Here is a 20166-nt window from a genome sequence, read left to right on the forward strand (position 1 = left end):
GATAGTAGTTGGTTGAATAAGGAAAATGAATTAGCAACAAGAGTTTACGGGATGTACATAGCTCAGTGGTTAACGCTTCTGACTTTTAACTTCGAATTCGCAGGTTCGATCCCTGCTGAAGTCTAGAAAAAGAAGTCTGATGAGGAGATGTGGTGATCTCCGAAATAGTGCTATAACTTCTACCGCTTAGACTTTGTTGCTTTTTCAATTTTTCCTAATAAACAATCGTGGTACAAAGCTCAATAAAAATATTAAAAATAAAATGTTAACAAGCCACAATAACATTGACAAATACATAGTTTAGGAAGAGCCTGCCTGAAACTATACAAAAAAGCAAATAAGCAAATGGATGTATAGAATTGACAACAACAACCACGCTGTCGAGTTTAAATAGCGGCAAATCAGCTGCACTTGATAGTAGTTGGTTGAATAAGGAAAATGAATTAGCAACAAGAGTTTACGGGATGTACATAGCTCAGTGGTTAACGCTTCTGACTTTGAACATCGAATTCGCAGGTTCGATCCCTGCTGAAGTCTAGAAAAAAGAAGTCTGATGAGGAGATGTGGTGATCTCCGAAATAGTGCTATAACTTCTACCGCTTAGACTTTGTTGCTTTTTCAATTTTTCCTAATAAACAATCGTGGTACAAAGCTCAATAAAAATATTAAAAATAAAATGTTAACAAGCCACAATAACATTGACAAATACATAGTTTAGGAAGAGCCTGCCTGAAACTATACAAAAAAGCAAATAAGCAAATGGATGTATAGAATTGACAACAACAACCACGCTGTCGAGTTTAAATAGCGGCAAATCAGCTGCACTTGATAGTAGTTGGTTGAATAAGGAAAATGAATTAGCAACAAGAGTTTACGGGATGTACATAGCTCAGTGGTTAACGCTTCTGACTTTGAACATCGAATTCGCAGGTTCGATCCCTGCTGAAGTCTAGAAAAAAGAAGTCTGATGAGGAGATGTGGTGATCTCCGAAATAGTGCTATAACTTCTACCGCTTAGACTTTGTTGCTTTTTCAATTTTTCCTAATAAACAATCGTGGTACAAAGCTCAATAAAAATATTAAAAATAAAATGTTAACAAGCCACAATAACATTGACAAAACCAACAGAACCAACAACCACATGATCAAGTGAATTGCAGCGGAATATCTGCGCTTGATTGTAGTTGGCTTAGCAAAAGTGAAATAGTGGAAAATAAGCAACAAGAATTAACAAGACAAACTTAGCACAGTGCGTAGGCACTGAGGAAATGTGGTGATTTCCGAAATAGCTATCACTTCTACCATTTTTCAAATTATTGTTGCTTTTCCACAATAAGTTTGCACTTAATACGGCCTCGAGCTCATAAAAATTGTTGAATATAATTGTTATAAGGCCATAAAAATAACAAAAACAAATTAACTAATTGTTAGTAAGTGTTTCGCTTATCTTTTAATTATCAGTATTCTGTTTTTACAAGGTTTTTTTTATTTATAAATTTTTTTGGTTTTATTTTTTATACTATTATACTATCTAATCACTTAATTCCTTTATTTGCCGTCCCCGCGCCTGTAAACTTAGTATTGACCAGACCAAATAATCCAAGAGTTCGGCTTTAATATTGAACTCAAATCAAAGTATGCTAGAAATTTTTGCAAACAAAAAAAAATAATGTATGGCCCGCTTCGATTTCTGTGGGCTTATCAAGTCTTGCGGTAGAAGAGTTGCATTTTTGCAATAGTATATGCATTCCTTGCTATTTTTTAATGTGCCATAGAAGCCTCTTTTATATAGCATTTCTTGCAATTTATTTATTTTTTGTGGGCTATAGATGTCTCTTATATATAACTACCATTTATTGCTATTTCTTAGGGCCGTTTTCTAATGTAGGCAATAAAGTTACCTTTACTAACTGGGCGGAAAAATTGCTCCTCACTTTAAAGCGCGTTTTAGGTATTTTCGTTTTCTCATCTCACCTGTAAAGATAAATTTGTTATTCTGAAATTATGGCAAGGCCAAAGTAAAAATCTACTACATTGGCTATAAGATTTTAGTGTTGGCAATGCCGTACAAGTAAGAAGTAAANGTGGGCTATAGATGCCTCTTTTATATAGCATTTCCTGCTATTTTTGAGTGGGCTGTAGATGCTTTTTTTACATACATACATATGTTTCTGTTTATCTGTAGCGTTTTTAACTTTTCCATCTGTGTGCACCTGATCGTGTTTTTTTTTTTGTCTTAGCCCTAATTAGGGATAGAAATTTTTCGTTTTCGAAAATATCAACGTGCAATATTTCGCATGGGTATTTATGAATTGCCGTTTCCTTTATAGGGGGTACCGCGGGATGTCTATCGTACTTGTTTGTGAGGCAAGTGTCACAGGTAGATGCGAATTTCCTTATCCGACTTGCCATTTTAGGGAAATATTACTTTTCCAGAATTTGTTCTTTATTTTCCATGGGCTGCTGCCATAGGCTATAAAACTGCACACCCAGATTTTTAAAAAAGTTATAATTAAAAAGGTTTGTGATGTTTTAAAATTTTGTTAAATTTTTCTACCTTTTTTACAAAGTTTGAAATTTGGACTTATGTGGTTTTTGTTAGTTATTTTTTTTTTTAATACCTGAAGGCTAGAAATTGCATTTTTCTATTTCGCCTTATGATGGATAAGGAACCTAGCTATCTGTTTGAAAAATTGTCTTTCCCGAAATCTGCGCGCCTAACGGAATTGATCGTGCCCAACTATAATTATCTAACATCTGCAGGACTATCTTTTGTTAATGCTATTCGCAACTGGAACTCGATTCCATCTCACATTCATAATAGTTTGAACATAAGCAACTTTAAGAGTGGTTTGTATTCTTATTTTCGTTAAAATGCTATTTCATATCCAAAGTTATACAATACATTATTCTTATGTTTTTCTTTATGCTCCATTGTGATTCTCTATAGAGTTTTGTAAGTTTTTGTTGTTCCTGTTTTTGTCTTATATATAACTTAATTTTAAACATTAACATATTTTAATTCTTTATTATAAGTAACAGTTGTACTATAAAAGATCATTGGGATCTTATTGTGCTAATGTTATATTTTATAATAAATGAAATGAAATGAAATGAAATGAAACAAAAAAATAAAATAAAAATAGCCGAAACTGGTCGCAATGTCATGTGCCTATTCTTTTTCACATGACTGTATGTGGGCGTGTATAACCCCGCCCACTTTTACATATTACAGTTTTTACTCTTAACAGACCTTAGGGTAAAAATTTTATCTCGATATGTCCATTAATAGTATTTTTGGCCGCTCTCCCCATATAAATGCAACCACTGTGCTGGCGTTCCTGTGTGCCATCTAATGTTCATCTTCCACTATTTTGCAAATTCTGTTTTCGTTGGCCACGTCCTCAACTACCCGCTGAGTTATCCTAATTTTATATAAGAGAAAATGTTTTAAATATTCCTCTTGTATCAGTTGCAGACGATTTCTGGGATTTTAATACCGTTTATGAGGGACGGATTAACTCGTTCCTTTAGTACTTCTATTATTGTCGGTTTATCGATGCTATCCAGGGTGATGTAGTGTCGAGTAAAGCCAGGATGTGGGTTTTCTACGCATGTTAAAGCATTACCTTCTCTGAGTACTATTTGATTACGAAATACATTCAGGGAACATCCGACGTGAGGAATTAGATCCGATGCATCTTGCGCCGCGCTATTGACAGTCGCCATACCACTTTTAATTTCTGAAGCTGAAGCGCTGTTCAATTGTGCGTTTACCCTGGTCGGACTTCCACTTTCATCACCATCTACCTTACCCGTTGACCCTGCGCTGTTTAAAAGGTTTGCCTGGCACGGCAGTCTTGACAGAGCGTCGGCCACGACAATTGATTTACCTGGAGTGTAAACCAATTCGTGGTTATACTCTTCGATTCTGGCCTTCCATCTCTTCATATGCGATATATATGCGATGGGCCGATCTTTTCCGGGTTCGGCTTGAGATAACGCCCCTCCTATGGCATAGTTTGAAGCATCAGTTGTAAGATTGAAATGATTTCCCCAAATCAGGAAAAGCAAGGATCTGTGAGCAGATAAGCAATTTTTTTAGGTCCTCAAACGCCTGAAGAGCATCCGCATCCAGATTAATGCGAACGTTTCTCGACTGACTAGCCTTAATCCGCGCATTTTCCCCTCGCGCTAGGTTGGTTAAGGGTTTCGCCTGGCATAATCTCGGTGAATTTTCGATAATACGATCACATTCCAAGAAAACGTATCAACTCTTTTAGCGTCCGGGAGGAATAAAGCTTCCACGGCCTGGATCTTTGAAGGGTCTGCTTTTATACCATCGGAGGTTATTATATACCCCAGGAAGTTTACCTCCGTTCTCATCAACTTTGTTTTTTCTATGTTTACCCTGACGTTGGCGTCTGCCAGCCTTTCGAATACCATATCGACGTTTTTCATATGCTCGTCTAAATCTTTTCCAAATATGATATCGTTAATATAGACGTAGCATATTTTCCCAATATGCTCCTTAAAGCCGTTGTCTATCATGCGCTGAAATATGGCCGGCGCATTCCTCAGCCCTAACGGAAGTCTTAGAAATTCGTACTTCACATTCATGGTTGAAAATGTTGTTATCGGGATGTCGGCATCTTTCTTTACTATTTGGTGGAACCCGGGCGTCAGATCGATAGTCGTGAAGTACTTGGCGTGGCCGAGGCTGGCTAATGTTGCATTGATGGCGTGATTGCATTTAGGCCTTTAAAGTCCACTACCATCCTGTATTGCTTTTCTCTAGAAGGCTTTGGTAGGGATAGCTTGTGGCATATATAGGATCTTCTGTGGTAGTTTCATTTCGGCCCTGACAGACGTATTAATGTTAGTTTTTTGCCCTCAGGGGCTCAAAGAGATGCGAATATTTTTTAAGTAGAGATTTCTAAGCGGGCAACACTGCCTCCGGGATCGATTCTTCAGAAAAATTAATACCCCCAACGGTTTTATTCTTGAGTGGAATTTTAATATCTAGATCTATTTTCAAGGTATGATTTTTCCTATCGATCACAGCCCCCAATTCTTTCAGGGTATCGTCACCTATTATGCCATCAAAAGAAGTCAGCGCCGGTAGGGCATTAAACGTTAGTACAGTATCATTACCTGTATTGTGGAAAAATTTTACACTATTTTTTTTGTTTATTGGAACAGGACCTGCAACAGTTTGTACTGAAAAGGGTGGTTCAACCGGAGTTGAGCTAGTTTGGGATTCACAAAATTTTTGTTCGCCCCAGTGTCGACAAAGAACTTAAGGGTAATATTGTCTTTGGTGACGCAAGTTAGGTAGGGTATGCTGGAATACAAAGCAGCGCCCTTTATATGAAATAGGCTGGTGACCCGTCCGTCATAAAATTTACCTGCTGAGCCTCTTCTTCTCCTGGCTGACTGTTACTTGCTTCCATGTTGTAAAGTCTTTTTTGTTTTGGAAGTCTTTCAATTGATGACACTGGTTCTCTTTTAAATGCGTTGTTGCTTGCAGGTCGATTCATGTAGTTTACCTCCTTAGACTGATTGCCATCGATTTCCATTTTCTCCGCAGGTTTCGGAGCCTTGGGTCTGCCTGGAGGCGAAGTGTTGGACTCCTGATTAGCCTGGAACTTATTGTATGGCACTCTGTTGTATTCTTGGCCAGCGCTTCTGTTTGTCCAATTATAACTGGTCCGGGCTCGAGGAGGTATGGCCGGCCTCTGGTGGTTTTGCAACAAATTATTTGTGGGGACAACAACTCCATCAGTGCATTCGTATGCACTATTGTATTCTCAGGAAGTGTTTTTGGTTTCTGGAATGGGGGGGTGAAATAACACAAACGGCAATAACGCAAATTTGTGTTATTTACCAATTGAATGTGAAATAACACAATTTTGCTTTAGTTCATTTCTCGTTGAGCAATAAGACCAACTTTTAAAATTAACAATTTGAGTAATAAAGCAAAATAGTGCATATATGTAGGTAGTCACCCAATTACATTTGACAAAAAGTAGTACATGAATAAGTCAAATGGACGGACTTGTAAGTCTACAATTTTGAAAGTGCCCAGCGTCGCGGCGGTCCGCGTTCGCGCGCCACCCCGCGCGGCGTCGCGTTCGACGTCGTGCTTGCGCTCGCGTCCCCCGCCCCCTCCCCTCCTTTCACAATTATGCACTGGCGGCATTATAACCGTTTAGAAAAAGGAATAATAATAAAATGACACTAGTTCACTTCTGAAACTGCTTTTTAATGTCCAAGTAATGATAATTATTGCGTATGGTGTTATTGCATTCACCCCACCCATGATGGAATTATACCAGGTGAAGTAATATTAGAGTGAGAAGAAAGATTTTGACACTGCTTTATTTGGAAGTTTGCCTATAAATTGTGACTATAAGGCAGCCGAATGTTAGAAAATAAAGCGAGAAAGCTGTTTAATTACTTCACCTGTTTATTACGCCCTTTATAACACCCGTCGCTTGTTCCGAGTATACGTTCAAATTTAGTCTGAGAGTAGGTAAAATTTTACATATTTTTACATCACTACTTCTAACCATATGTTCGCTTCGTCTTCGTAAACGAAATGCACTGGTCGGATATAGCAAGTGATGATAATGCAGAACTTTTAACTGAAGATAAAACTCAAAACAATATTCTCTGTGTTATACATATGCTGCGAACAGGAACGGCAACTTTTGTTTGTTCCATGCCATGGCGGAATTATACCAGGTGAAGTAAGTAGAGCGAGAAGAAAGATTTTGACACTGCCTTATATGAAAAATTGCCTTTAAATTTTGCCTATATGGCAGCCAAATGTGAGCAGAAAAAGCGAGAAAGCTGTTTTATTACTTCACCTGTTTATTGCGCCATGGTTCCATGCAAAGATTTTAAGGTTTTCAAGCAATATTTTCAACATATTAAAAAGCATGCTGACAAAATTAATGCAAAAGCGCTATGTCCAATTTGCCGAGCAGTTATTAAAGACGACGCTTTCCCTATATTTAGATAGACTTTTCACAAGTAAAAATATTTGTTTAATTGTATTTTGGAATAAACAAGGTTCTTTTTCCTTCTGTCAGTAAACTGTTTTTGTTACAAACAGTATAAATAAGCAATGGCAAATAAGGCAAAACTCAGATTTTGGTATTATTTCCCATTTAAAAGTGAAATAAACCAAATTTTGCGTCATTGCCGTTTGTGTTATTTCACGCCAGAAAGGATAGCCCTATACAAAGGTTTTTCTTTGATCACTTCGTAATCAGAAAGGATGCCTTCGACATTATGTATCCATGTAATATATTTAACTGGATTTCCCTCAAAAATTTGCAGCTCTTTGACACAGTCGTTGAGCCACATTATTTGATTATTCTACACTGCCTAGCCTCCCGTCAATGCTGGTAAAGTTTTGATCTAGGATTGCGCTGCTTGATTCTATTCGTGCTAATCGAGCTTCCAATCCTAGCCCACTTTTTTCAGTTCCCGTTAGACGTTTTTTTTTCAAATATGCCCGTTTTTTTTATAAATTTTTTTTTTTTTGCTGCAATTTGCAACTTTTATACGGGTAATGTCAGCAAGAATAGTATTTTTTGTTTTGCACGGTTACTAATTTCTGTTTGTTTCGGATATTTGTCCTCGTACTGTGGATGTATTTACTTATGTGCAATCAGTTTTTTGTTAAAAAAAAAAATCTGTCTCAATTTGAGTTGGAGGTTGGTTTCTTTCTTACGATTTCAGAGTTACCTGCAAAACAAAGTTAAGAAAGGAGCTGCGATTAGATTTGTGAAACCTTTACCATGTTGTTATGTATACGGCGTTAGAGTTTCGGTAAGGATGGGCTGTGTCATCCTTTTTGGTCGCCAACAATCACATTGAAGGCAACCTAAGCCACAACTTACTTAACAACATAATCTTGTACCTATTGCCATTTCCAGTGTATTTTTATGTGTATGCCGGAAATGCCGCAGAAATCGAAGTAGCAGTTTCCAGTGTGTTCTGCTGTATACCCAAGGCTGTATAAACAAGGTATTTTAACCAATTAGCCTTCGATGTGGTGAGTATATACCTAGGAGTATAGGGTCAGGGACTCACCCAGCCATGTGATTGTGTCAGGATATTCAGTATTGTAACTGAGGAGTCGTAGACGGTATCAATTTATTTTAATTTTCACTTTGAATACTATTTATTAGTGTACCCTGGGGTCTTCGGAGTCACAGGTCCACTTATTATCATTGAATTTCTGGTTCGGTCGCTAAGGACACGCAGGATTGGACGTAGTAATTTATAACTTTAGCCTGAGGTTCATTCGGGGTCACAGGTCTAAGCGACAATTTGTCACTCGGCTATTAGAGCCTTTAATTTCTTTCAATATTAGATTTTTTATTGTTTTCCTCAAATTTACCTCTCCTAGGAAGAGGAGCTTTTATACTCTGGAGGGTCCCGAAAGCAATCGCTGAATTAACCCCGAAGGATCCCCCGAAGGTGGTAAATCGCGGCTTCAAGGATACTGAGTTATTTGGATGGACGATCCATAAATTATTTAGTTCACTATTTGATTTTCATTAACTTCTTTGGTTTCACCCCTTATACCCTGGAGCGCCCCTGGACTTATGGATCGCAGAGTTAAGCTAATGTTTTAAACCGGTGGACACCCAAAGGTAGTCAACGGTTTCAAAATATTTTGTTATGTGGATCTACAAGCCATACATTTTATATGCACCTTCACATTCAATACTTCAACTTATCACAACACTGTTCATCACTTGTCACGACCACTAGAAAAGGACTCTCGTAGTTAAGAGGATCCTTTTCACAAGACCCCACAATTAAGAAGGCCCTTGCTCAGAGACCCACACTGCTCGAGCGCCAGTCATCGATCTCACATCCGTCAACTCGAAAAAGTTAAAGTTGGGGGCCGCACAGCGGCCCCGGGAAGTTATTGGTAATATAAAAGATAAGAGTTAGCTTTGTACAAGTATATTTACCATCTGCTCTCGCTGTCCAAAATTGAATGCTATTTCTTATTACTATGACTTACTGTCTAACCGGCTGAATTAACTGCTGACGCTGCGCTTCCCATAGATTCAATTATGCTAACGCATGTTCGATTGCTTTTGCATGCGAGTTCAATTACCCGCACAGGTTATGCGCGTATTAGGGGAAGTGCGGCGTCAGCACCAGTGCTGCCGCGAATTATTTTAAGTGGTAGCCAAATTCCTTTTAAAAAAGGACTAAAAGGAGCTAAAGAAAAATTCGTTGTGGCTAAAAATGGTAGCTAAATTTTTTTACTTACATATACACATGTATATACAAAAGGGCAAATACACGACACAAGCTTGCAGGCACCACCAAGTGATTGTACCATCGGGCTCGAAGCATATAGCATACCAGCTTGCTGGTACTATATTTATTTCTTTACAAATGAGGTTCCAAAAAGACCGAAATGATTAGAGCCGAAATCGCATAATTTTTCCACAAACACGGCTTTGACTCATATAGTGCAAGAAATTTTCGGTAAAATACTTAAAAAAGAGCTAATTTTACCACTCGCGATACCAGAATGCTGGTACAATCATAAAATTTTGAAATCGTCTTTGATGTCGCACCAGCAGCAGGTACAATCACACCACAAGGACATACACGGGCAATCGGCTGGCACCAACACTTGAAGGCGCCAGCATGATGGTATCAACCATGGGGCCTTTAACACAAAAAGCTATTCGGAGCTGTAAACTTATCTATTTTAAAGTAAAGTTAAATCCTTAATAGATAAGTTAACGACCCTAACACTTTTATAGTTTGCATAAAAACGTAAGGAAAATACAATATTTCTTTCTTTATTTATTTATTTATTTATTTATTTATTTATTTGTTACAGTCTTACGACCTTATAATACAACTATGATATTCGTACATATGTATATGAATTTTAATGTTCTTATTGTAAATTATGTATACAATAACTATATATATTATATTACATATGTCTATAATAAATATTCGCAAAGATTAAGCAAAAAAGCAAGAAAGTCCGTATCCCTTTCAGGAAGTTACCAGAGGTCAGTGGGCTAGACTTTTAAGTAATGTGTCACATAACAGCATTATCTTTTTTATTATAGATAATATTAGAGGAGAGTTAAGTGTTTTATAAAGACAGTATAATAGCAATCCCTGCTCAAGGCATGTCTGCCAGACAACACGCAGGAATTTTTTTTTTTAATTTGCGAATTTCATTATATCCATATTTAATTGATTTAAGAGAACATCTACATTTTCTTTTTTCAAAAAAGCTCTTCAAAATATTGCAGAAGCATAAATTGTTGTTCTTATGTCACTTTTCTGTTGCAGTTTTCCATTTTTCCGTTTAATTACAAAGTTTTTTCTATATAGTTCAGTAGTTTAACCGATTAACAAGATGAAAATTAGCTGTGATTTGTTGATAAATTTTTTTAGCAGCAATTATTGCTAGTCGCCAATTTCTAACTAGTTTAAGCGAAAAATCGAGATTTATAGCCATGCAAAATACGCTGGAATCGCAATTTTAGCTACGTTAGCTGTCAAAACAGTTCACTCACTTTATCCGGTTCATTTTGTTCATCGCTAAAATCTGCCCTAAAATGAATCAAAAATGGAGATTTTTAAGGATGCCTTTTTAAGATAGAATCTCGAAATTCGCTAAAAATTGCTAAAATTCATTTAGCATTTTTGGGCGATGGATTTTTAGCTATAGCGAAAGTTGGAATCCGGCTGCTGTTCTGACCAGAATATTAGAGGTACCACTGATCACACAGCTAACAATATGGCAGATATACTTAAAATGATTTTATATGAATGGGATATAACTAAAAAAGTGATTGCAATAGTTACTGACAACGATGCTACAATCAAAAGAGCGTGTGATTTAGAACTCAGAAATTTTCCGTGCTTTGCACATACAATAAATCTTTTAGTTCAAGAAATTCTTCGACTTCCTAGCTTTACCGACGTGTTTTCTAAATGTAAGCGAATTGTGGATTTCTTTAAGTCGAGTAGTGTGGCCAATGAAAAACTGAAACAGTCCCAAACGACTGAAACGGTTTATGGACTTATACAAGAAGTCCCAACTCGATGGAATAGTTCATATTTAATGATGAAACGTATTTTACTTTTATCCGAACCTTTATCCTCTATAGTACTCACAACTCAAAAAGGCCCTTAACCCTTGAATGCCGATGAAATTGAAGTATTACAAGAAATGTCGAGAATTCTTTCCCTTTTTTACGATGCAACTTTACAAACATCCGGAAGCAAATATGCGACCATTCGTTTATTATTCCACTAATATACGAACTACAACAAAACTTACGAAGAATGAGCCGTGAACTAAAAAAGGCTGCCAGTACGGTTTTCAACATACGAAAACAGAACGGTTTCAAGGATAGCAACAATTATAGATCGCAGATTCAAAAAAGATGCTTTTAACGGCTCATCCAATGCTGACCAATCTGTCAAAGCGCTAGAGCAGGAAATACACGCCACAATAGCCAAAAATTCGCATCAACTTCTAACTCCACCGCATACTCCAATAGACGATTCATCGAAATCAAAATTTTCCTTTCTGATGTCAAAAATTTTAAGTAAACCAAAAACCTACAGAGCAGATGCAATAATCATTTTAAGGCAATATTTGGAAAAATGTTATCTGCCAGAGCACGAGGATCCACTCATCTACTGGAAGGTATTGTTTGTGTTGTAATAAATGTAACAGAAAATACATAATTTACTGATATTTTCTTTTTTTTTTAGATGAACACTGATGATGACATGAGCCCACTAAAAGAAGTGGCAAAAAAATGTTTATGTATTCCGGCAACGTTGACAGACGCTGCTCCCTGAAAACGAAGATTTTAGATCGTTTATATTCCTCAGCAAAAATATTAATAATTTTTAAAATACTTCAAAAACGTGCCTTATTTATATACATATAAGTAATTTTTGATATCGAGCTCTTGAAGGGACAAAATCACTATAAATAATTTGTTGTATTCAAATTAATTACTCATGCATCAGAAAAAATCTTAATAATTTTTAAAATACTTCAAAAACGTACCTTATTTATACATAAGTAATTTTTGATATCGAGCCCTTGAAGGGACAAAGCATTATAATTTATTATATTCGATTTAAATATATAAAAAAAAACTCGGTATTGTTATAAGCATTTTTTATTTGATAGAATTTATTCCCAAGCAAAAATTTACAAAGGAAAAAGCTAAATAGCCTAATTCTCAAATTTAAAAAAAAACATCGATGTTTCAAAGCTACTAGTGAACAATAATACTGTTATATTTCGAATCTTAAAAACAGCAATGGAAATGGAAGAACTAAAGACTAAATTTTAATGACTAAATATATTTGTGCAATCTCAGTTCAAAGAACTGACCTCATCTAATGATTTTTTTTTATTCACTAAAAATTAATTTTAAAAACTTTCGGTGTAGTTAAAAATCCTCTAAAACCATTTTAATCATTATTTTACATAAAAAACTGTTAAGCTTAAGATTTTACGACGGTTGCCACGTGTTGAAAATCCCCTAATTATATAATTTAAAAGATAATACAAAGCTTTGTGGGTAATTTAGATTTCTTTCTGGGTAATTAAATGAATTGAAAACGGCAACGCTGATTCGTGGAGACCTATTGATTCAGCAAATTTCTCTGTAATCTAAAGCGCGCAATGGTTCTGGTAAATGAGTCAAGGAAGGTATTTCGCATTGACCTACACAGCACAATCCTTGTGTCTCCGAATGAGACTTTGACGCAATATAATATTCATGGGCTCGGTTTAGTCACTGGCGGGATGTTGTAATTGCACACTTACGGAACTTCTCATTTGACGGTGTAGACCGCGTTCCGTAGCTGCATGTCCTTTTCATTGTTCCTGAGTTCAACCAGCACGAATCGTCAATCGAGACTGTGTTAGCCATTGTTTTATATTCTGATCGGCCGTATAATGTCTCACGAACACTAAAGGCCAGTTTTCCAGTGCACGGCTTTGGTTTAAACTTAAATTAACCGCTAGAGCTAGTCAATTCAAACGCAGTTTACGTGATCCTAAGTTTAAACTTGCACTGAAAAACTAACCCTAAAAGTGCAGCATCAAAGAATTCCCCTAACCATATTAGAAGCAATCGCCATAACCGCGAAAGAAAAGTAAGCGCCGAATGTTTTTATTTTGTGTCTTTTTTTAACAAAATTATATATTTTTTCCACAAACAAATAATTTCTTCATATCCATCAACCGTAAATAGTACCGCAAAGAATTTACAAGGCAAAAAAACAATAGAAAAACAGCTCAAATTGGACCATCCCTTCTCAAGATATACGCCGCCTGACGTACGCACATATATGTATTTGCATACAAATATTTATTTTTAGTAACAATCAGAGTTTATATTAGATGTAAATAAGCTGGTTTTAATTAAATAATTAAAGCAAATACTACCGTACACTCTTGTGAACACCTTTTTGTGGAACTTCGCTACTTTTTGGAGGTGATTGAATTCTTCCCCATTTCCTCCTGCTCTCAATAAACATCCCTGTGGGTGGGAGTGTCAAATTTCAGAAGAAAGATACTTACAAAATCTTTAATAATTGAATCATGTGCAACACTTTTATATTTGACATTTTGACATAAGCATACGACGCTCCAAATTTAGTATAGAGAATATTTATTATTTTTGCTTTTTCTAACCGTTTGAACTGCTCGTGTAAAGTTAGCAAGAGTTTTTTTTTTAATTTACTTTTTAATCAGAGTTCCTGAAAGCAAGGCAATAGTTATACAGTTCCATAATCAAATTTTCAATAGTTCTGTTAATTAAAGCCAAAAAAGCTAAAAAAAAACAAAAATCGCTTGCTAACTTCATGCAGCAAGCCTTTTTTCAGCAAAAACAGTTCTGATACCATCAACTTACGAGAAATAAAGAGTCCTGCAGTTCCCAATAGTCCCGAAAAAAGTTCCGCGAAATTTTGAAAAAAAACAGAAAATTAAATTTTACACTAAATTTTTTAATATTTTTAAAATTACATTTTAATCAGAGTTCCTGACACCAAGGCAATAGGTCTACATTTCTCCAACCAAATTTTCAATAGTTTTGTTAATTTAACCCAAAAAAGCTAAAAAACAATAATCGCTTGCTAACTTCACGCGCAAGCCTTTATTCAGCAAAAACAGTTCTGATACGACCAACTTACAAGAAGTTAAGAGTTCTACAGTTCCCTAATAGTCCCGAAAAAAGTTACTTTTTAATCAGAGTTCCTACAAAACTGCATAGGTACTCAAAATCTTTCTAAGGGCCGTTTTCTCAAGTAGTTCTAACAATTTATGTACCCTTTAAAGACAAATTTTGTTCTCAAAAAATGTTTTCGAAGGGCAGATAAATTCTAAAAGGTACTTTAAAAACAAATTTTGTTCTCAAAAAATGTTTTCGAAGGGCAGATAAATTCTAAAAGGAACTTGCTCGTAATTTCTACCAGTTTGTGTATTTTTTTTTTTAATATTGCTCAATGGTTCAACCTTTGATTGATATTGTTTTTGTTAAAGAATGGACTATATTTTTATAAAAAAAAACTAAAATTAAATAAAGAAAAAGTTGTGAAAACTTCTCAATATGTGGGGTGGCTGTAATTTTTTCGACCGGATCAGTTTCGTATCAGTTTGGCGGGGATCCCAAATTCAGACAAAGCGGCGNACACACGCACACACACGGACAAGGACGAATTTTCACTATATATACATGTGATATTGTGTATCTTTTTTTTTTTGTAGAGGTGGCACAAAGCATTGAAAGCCGAAAAGTGTGGGACTTGCCTTTCAGCTCACCGCACTAAAAACCCACCCCTGCTCCGTTTCCCTCCCACCGTGGAACTACCGTAAGGTATTGCTTCGCTTAGGAGGAGCGGCCTATTGCCAATCTATGAAATTCTGCAGAGTTGTTCCGCTCGACGCAATTTAGATGAAATTGTGCTTGCCAAATTGCAAACAACGGATCAGTTATCTTCTGACTCAAGCACAGTATCCACAAGGTTATGAACCGTAAGTGGCCTCCCCACCTTCCTGCTCGAGTCATCCCTTTCGATTGCAAACCTCGGACAGACGAAAAAGCAGTGTTCAGCGTCTTCAATAATATCCTTTGCACAGAAGTGTGCAGAAGGGATCGTCTTCGTGCTTAAATCGGTATAAATATGATTTAAAGCACCCATGCCCTGTCAATATTTGGGTCAAATGGAAGTCCACTTCCCATGTTCCCTACTTACCCACCTTGATATCGAGAATATGAGGCGGTGCGTCCAACGACCGCTGGCTGCGCGGTCCCACCTCGTTTGCCATTGCTGCAAGCACCTCTGTGTCACCTCTTCGCGTCTCGTTCGGTTTATAGGCCTGGGGCCTGTCACTTCCACTAGAATGTCAATGGGGCAGAGTCCTGCCACACTAGTGCTGCTTCTTCGGACGTAGTTCGGAATGCACTGCATACTTTGATAGCGCAAAATCTGTGCAAAGACCTTGCTTCTCGTACATATGACGTCTTGCTGAACGCTTCATACCAGATTTGTGCACCATAGAGCAGCACACTGTCGCACGAAGCTTGCGTATAGCTGCCTACGCTGTTGTTTCGGGCCTCCTACGTTCAGCATAACCCTTGTTAGTGCCCCTGCCACCTTTTCGGCTTTCTCGACAGCATAATCAATGTGCGTCTTGAAGGTAAGCCTCGCATCAAACATTATGCCTAGGTATTTTAGGGCCGCCTTTGACGTAATTTCTTGTTGACCAACCTTTATAGTCGCCACTTCTCTGACTTTTCTACTGCTTACAAGAACTGTCTCGGTTTTTTGGTGCGCAAGTTCCAGTCCTGTTTCGGGCAGCCATGCTTGGATCTGGACGATTGAACTATTTGCTGCGATAATTATTTCTTCTAGATGCTTCGCTACCACCACTAGCGCTATGTCGTCAGCAAATCCGACAATTTTCACTCGTTCTGGCAAGGATAGTCGGAGTACACCATCGTACATGATATTCCAAAGTATTGGACCCAGAACCGAGCCCTGTGGTACTCCAGCCGAGACTTTATGTTCTTTGACACCGTTCTCCGTATTGTACAGTAGCACTCTATTTGTCTAGGTAGTTGTCTACAATCTTGCGAAGGTATGCGGGTACCTCGAATCTGCGTAGAGCAGCGTTTATGTGTTTCCAACTTGCTGTGTTGAACGCATTTTTTACGTCGAGGGTGACAAGCAAGCAGTACTCCTTTTCTCCTCCCTTCCACCTTTCGCCACTGATTGCATCTTCCGCCAACTGCTTTACTAAACTGGCTGCATCTACTGTTGACCGCCCATTTCTGAAGCCGAACTGTGTCTCTGAGAGGCTTCCCTTTTCCTCGATTGCTTCTAGCAGTCTATCGCTGATTATGCGTTCGAACAACTTGCCCGTCGTATCCAACATGCATATAGGACGATATGCTGAGGGATCTTCTGGTGGCTTCCCAGTTTTCGGCAATAGAACTAGCCGCTGGCGCCTCCATGCATCAGGAAATACTCCTTCTTTAAAGCATTCGTTAAAACTATCGACGAACGATTTGGTGATTTTTTATCTTTAAATCGCTTGGCCGCAAGAAGTACTTCTTCCGTGCTCACCATGGGAAACCCGAACATCGTAGCAGGAAAGATTTCTCTCGCAAAACTTGGTTGCATTGGGAATAACGCCTTTATTATCGTCTCCAGCTTATTTGGGCATAATACCTGTGGTCGAACCGACGCCTTCAGCCTTTTCATCACAACTTTATATGCTAAGCCCCAGGGGTCATTTTGGACGCTTTCACACAAGCTAGTAAAGCACTTTCGCTTGCTGAGCTTAATGGCTTGTTTAAGCTCCTTGCGTTTAGCTCTGTATATAGCATGTTCGCCGGTAAAGCTTTCAGACCTTCTGGCACGCTGGTAGTTTCTTCTCGCTCTGTTGCATTGCAGTCGCAAGTCCGCTATTTGCTCATTCCACCAATAAACTGGTGCACGTCGGCTGGTCGGGTATTTTTTCTTCATCGAAGCGATCGCACGCTTGAGTGATTTTGGCCATGAGGTAGTTCGTCATGTTACTAGCTCCGTAGGGTAACGAAATTCCAGACATCATGGCTACTAGCGCCTCTTCGTCTAGAGAGTTGACCTTCCAACCTGTTGTTGCTCTTGCACTGACTTTTCTGCTCTCTCTCTCCTCCTGTATCGAGAAAATGATAGCCATGTGGTCGCTATGAGTGTACTCGTCGCTAACCTCCCAGGACGTGTGTCGAAACAGCCTGCTGCTGATAAATGTGAGGTCAATAATGGACCCCACCCCATCCTTGCTGCCACATCCAGAGACGATAATGCTGCAAGACGAGCTCTCCCTCTGGCGTTAATTCGTCGGCTTCCCCATTGCAAGGCCCAAGCATTGAAGTCGCCGGCTATTAATACGGGTGATCTAGTCCGGGCATCAAAGGTAAGCTTATCCATGACGGCTTCGAATTCATCGAGGGTAAAACTAGGCGGTATGTAGCAGCTATATACAACTAATCCGAGAGACTCGAACACATACAAAACCTACGTCTGCCTTGAGTTGTTCCATATGAAGGGGCGTTATGGCGCAGCTCCACACCGCTTCTCGACCGGCATCGTCCTGGGACCCATAGCTGACCCACCTTGTATGGTTCACTTGGTAGCGCTATGTCAACATTGTGGTCAATCACCGTCTGCTCCAATTGCTCCTGTGCAGCTTTGCAGTGTTCAGGTTAAGCTGCAAGACCTCCATGATGTCCGGGATTTTTGTATCGCCTCTATATAGTACGGGCAGTCGTTTCCGCCTGTCCTGTGCCTTACGTCTGGCTTTTTATTTCTGGAGCAGATTACGCACCGTTTCTCCTTCTTACATACGTTGGCTCTATGGCCTATATCACCGCAATTGAAGCACGCCCCTTTCGAATCGTGAATGCTTTTACAGTTTCTTGCCAGGTGGCCAAACTCTAAACATTTGAAACATTGCGTCGGGTGCATTTTTAGTCTTATTCGACAGATTACCCACCCTACCCGAACTTTGCCCACTGCGATCAATTTGCTCGACATGGCGGCTGGCAGCAGCAGGGTTGCTGTATTCGTACCGCTGTACGCGCTTCTTAATGACTTGATGGCTTCTCCCGAAATTTTGCTGCCATCGACGTCCCTTTCTAAGGCAGAACAGAGCTCTTGTTTGCTTATTAGCTCGTCTAAGTCCTTAACTTCTACCGCGGTTTTTGCGGTCAGGGTCTCTACCGTCGCTTTCTCTCCCAGCGTTTCCTTGACCGCTTGTTGAACCTCCACTGTGTGCGAATCCGTGGGTTTGGCCAATTGGAGGAGTAGGTCCCCATTGCCGGTTTTGCGTACTTTGGTTACCCCGTCTTCCAGATGTTTTAGTTGTGGATCGTTTTTAAACCTCGCAATATTTCTGCATACGAACTTCCGTCACGACTTTTTATAACTATAGCATCCGGCTTTGGCAACTTGGGCTTCGGCTTCGACCTTTTCTTTCCTTCTACTGTCTTCCATTGGGGTTCTTTGCCATCATTCGCCCCATTTGATCGGTTTTACTCTTCACTTACGTTCGCTGGCGTCATTGCTTTTTCCTGACGTTCTATCGCAGTGCTTGGCTGCTTTCCAGTTTTACTCGGTATACCGCTCCCAGGGATTTTTTGAGGCGTTGTTTGGCAAGCGGCACTCAACACGTTTCGCGGTAGCGCATTCCCTGTTTTGCCATACAGCATGGCCAGCTCGGCAATGATATCCCGCATAGGTTGGTGAGTGGACCTTCTTTTGCCGTCTTCCAGCATTTCCACCAACTCCCGTATTTTAACTCCCAGAGTAACCCACGCGGTCGGTTGATCTTCTGCTTGGGCCATACGCACGCCTGGAGATGATGACCAGGGTCCTGTAGGCGAGCTCGCCAGTCTGGGGCGCTTTCCAAAAGGATTTTTAAACGTCCCCACTCTCGGTTGCCAATACATCACCACCTCCTGCCTTTTCACCCCCCTTCGTATTTCGCCCCGGTGGAGGCGACCTTGCGAGGCTCATAGTTTTTTTATTTTATTTTTTTTTATTAGCAATAAAAATACTCAAACCCACAGGGCAATTTTGCTACCACCCTAGCTTCAGTCAGTTTGGTTTGGTACTTCGCTAAGTTTGCTTAAACTATTTGACTACCACTGGCCGAACCAAACTGTTCCCACTTTTAACGAGGAGATCAGCTGTATTTGACACTTTATTTGTAAACACGGCATATTTCTGCTATCTCGCTCGTAAAATGTTTTCCAGTCTGCAAGTCCGCGAAAAATTTATTATATTTTGTGATTACAAATCACCATACAAACGATTCCACACGCGTTTCCGTCACCCCGACTACGGAAAGGACGCACTGCACACTTCCCGGGTAAGCCGAAAGAGTTTAATCACGTTTGGGTGGCTATCTCCGTTTATATTTTTCGTCTTTCAGGAGCTCCACTTGGGAAGCCGCCAATTCTACCGCGTACAAATGTACATACAATAATACTGTTATATTTCGAATCTTAAAAACAGCAATGGAAATGGAAGAACTAAAGATTAAATTTTATGACTAAATATATTTGTGCAATCACAGTTCAAAGAACTGACCTCATCTAATGATTTTTTTTTATTCACTAAAAATTAATTTTAAAAACTTTCGGTGTAGTTAAAAATCCTCTAAAACCATTTTAAACATTATTTTACATAAAAAACTGTTAAGCTTAAGATTTTACGACGGTTGCCACGTGTTGAAAATCCCCTAATTATATATTTTAAAAGATAATACAAAGCTTTGTGGGTAATTTAGATTTCTTTCTGGGTAATTAAATGAATTGAAAACGGCAACGCTGATTCGTGGAGACCTATTGATTCAGCAAATTTCTCTGTAATCTAAAGCGCGCAATGGTTCTGGTAAATGAGTCAAGGAAGGTATTTCGCATTGACCTACACAGCACAATCCTTGTGTCTCCGAATGAGACTTTGACGCAATATAATATTCATGGGCTCGGTTTAGTCACTGGCGGGATGTTGTAATTGCACACTTACGGAACTTCTCATTTGACGGTGTAGACCGCGTTC

The 20166-nt window shown here is 38.7% G+C and overlaps 1 protein-coding gene across 2 annotated transcripts in view; it reads left to right on the top strand.

Moving 5' to 3' along the window:
• Positions 1 to 20166, top strand: part of onecut (homeobox protein onecut) — a 279490-nt gene that overhangs the window by 192309 nt on the left and 67015 nt on the right. Inside the window, exons 3-4 of one of the 2 annotated variants that reach the window (XR_001849674.1) lie at positions 11187 to 11731; positions 11800 to 12147. The exons of the other annotated variant lie outside the window; for it this stretch is intronic. The gene's annotated coding sequence lies outside the window, so the exon portion shown is untranslated. Of the gene's footprint in view, positions 1 to 11186; positions 11732 to 11799; positions 12148 to 20166 lie in introns of those variants that run through there. 2 annotated transcript variants of the gene reach the window in all.

This window comes from Rhagoletis zephyria, unplaced genomic scaffold, assembly GCF_001687245.7.
Source record: "Rhagoletis zephyria isolate East Lansing unplaced genomic scaffold, Rhagoletis_zephyria_1.1 Rzeph_scaffold_00145, whole genome shotgun sequence".
NCBI lineage: Eukaryota > Metazoa > Arthropoda > Insecta > Diptera > Tephritidae > Rhagoletis > Rhagoletis zephyria.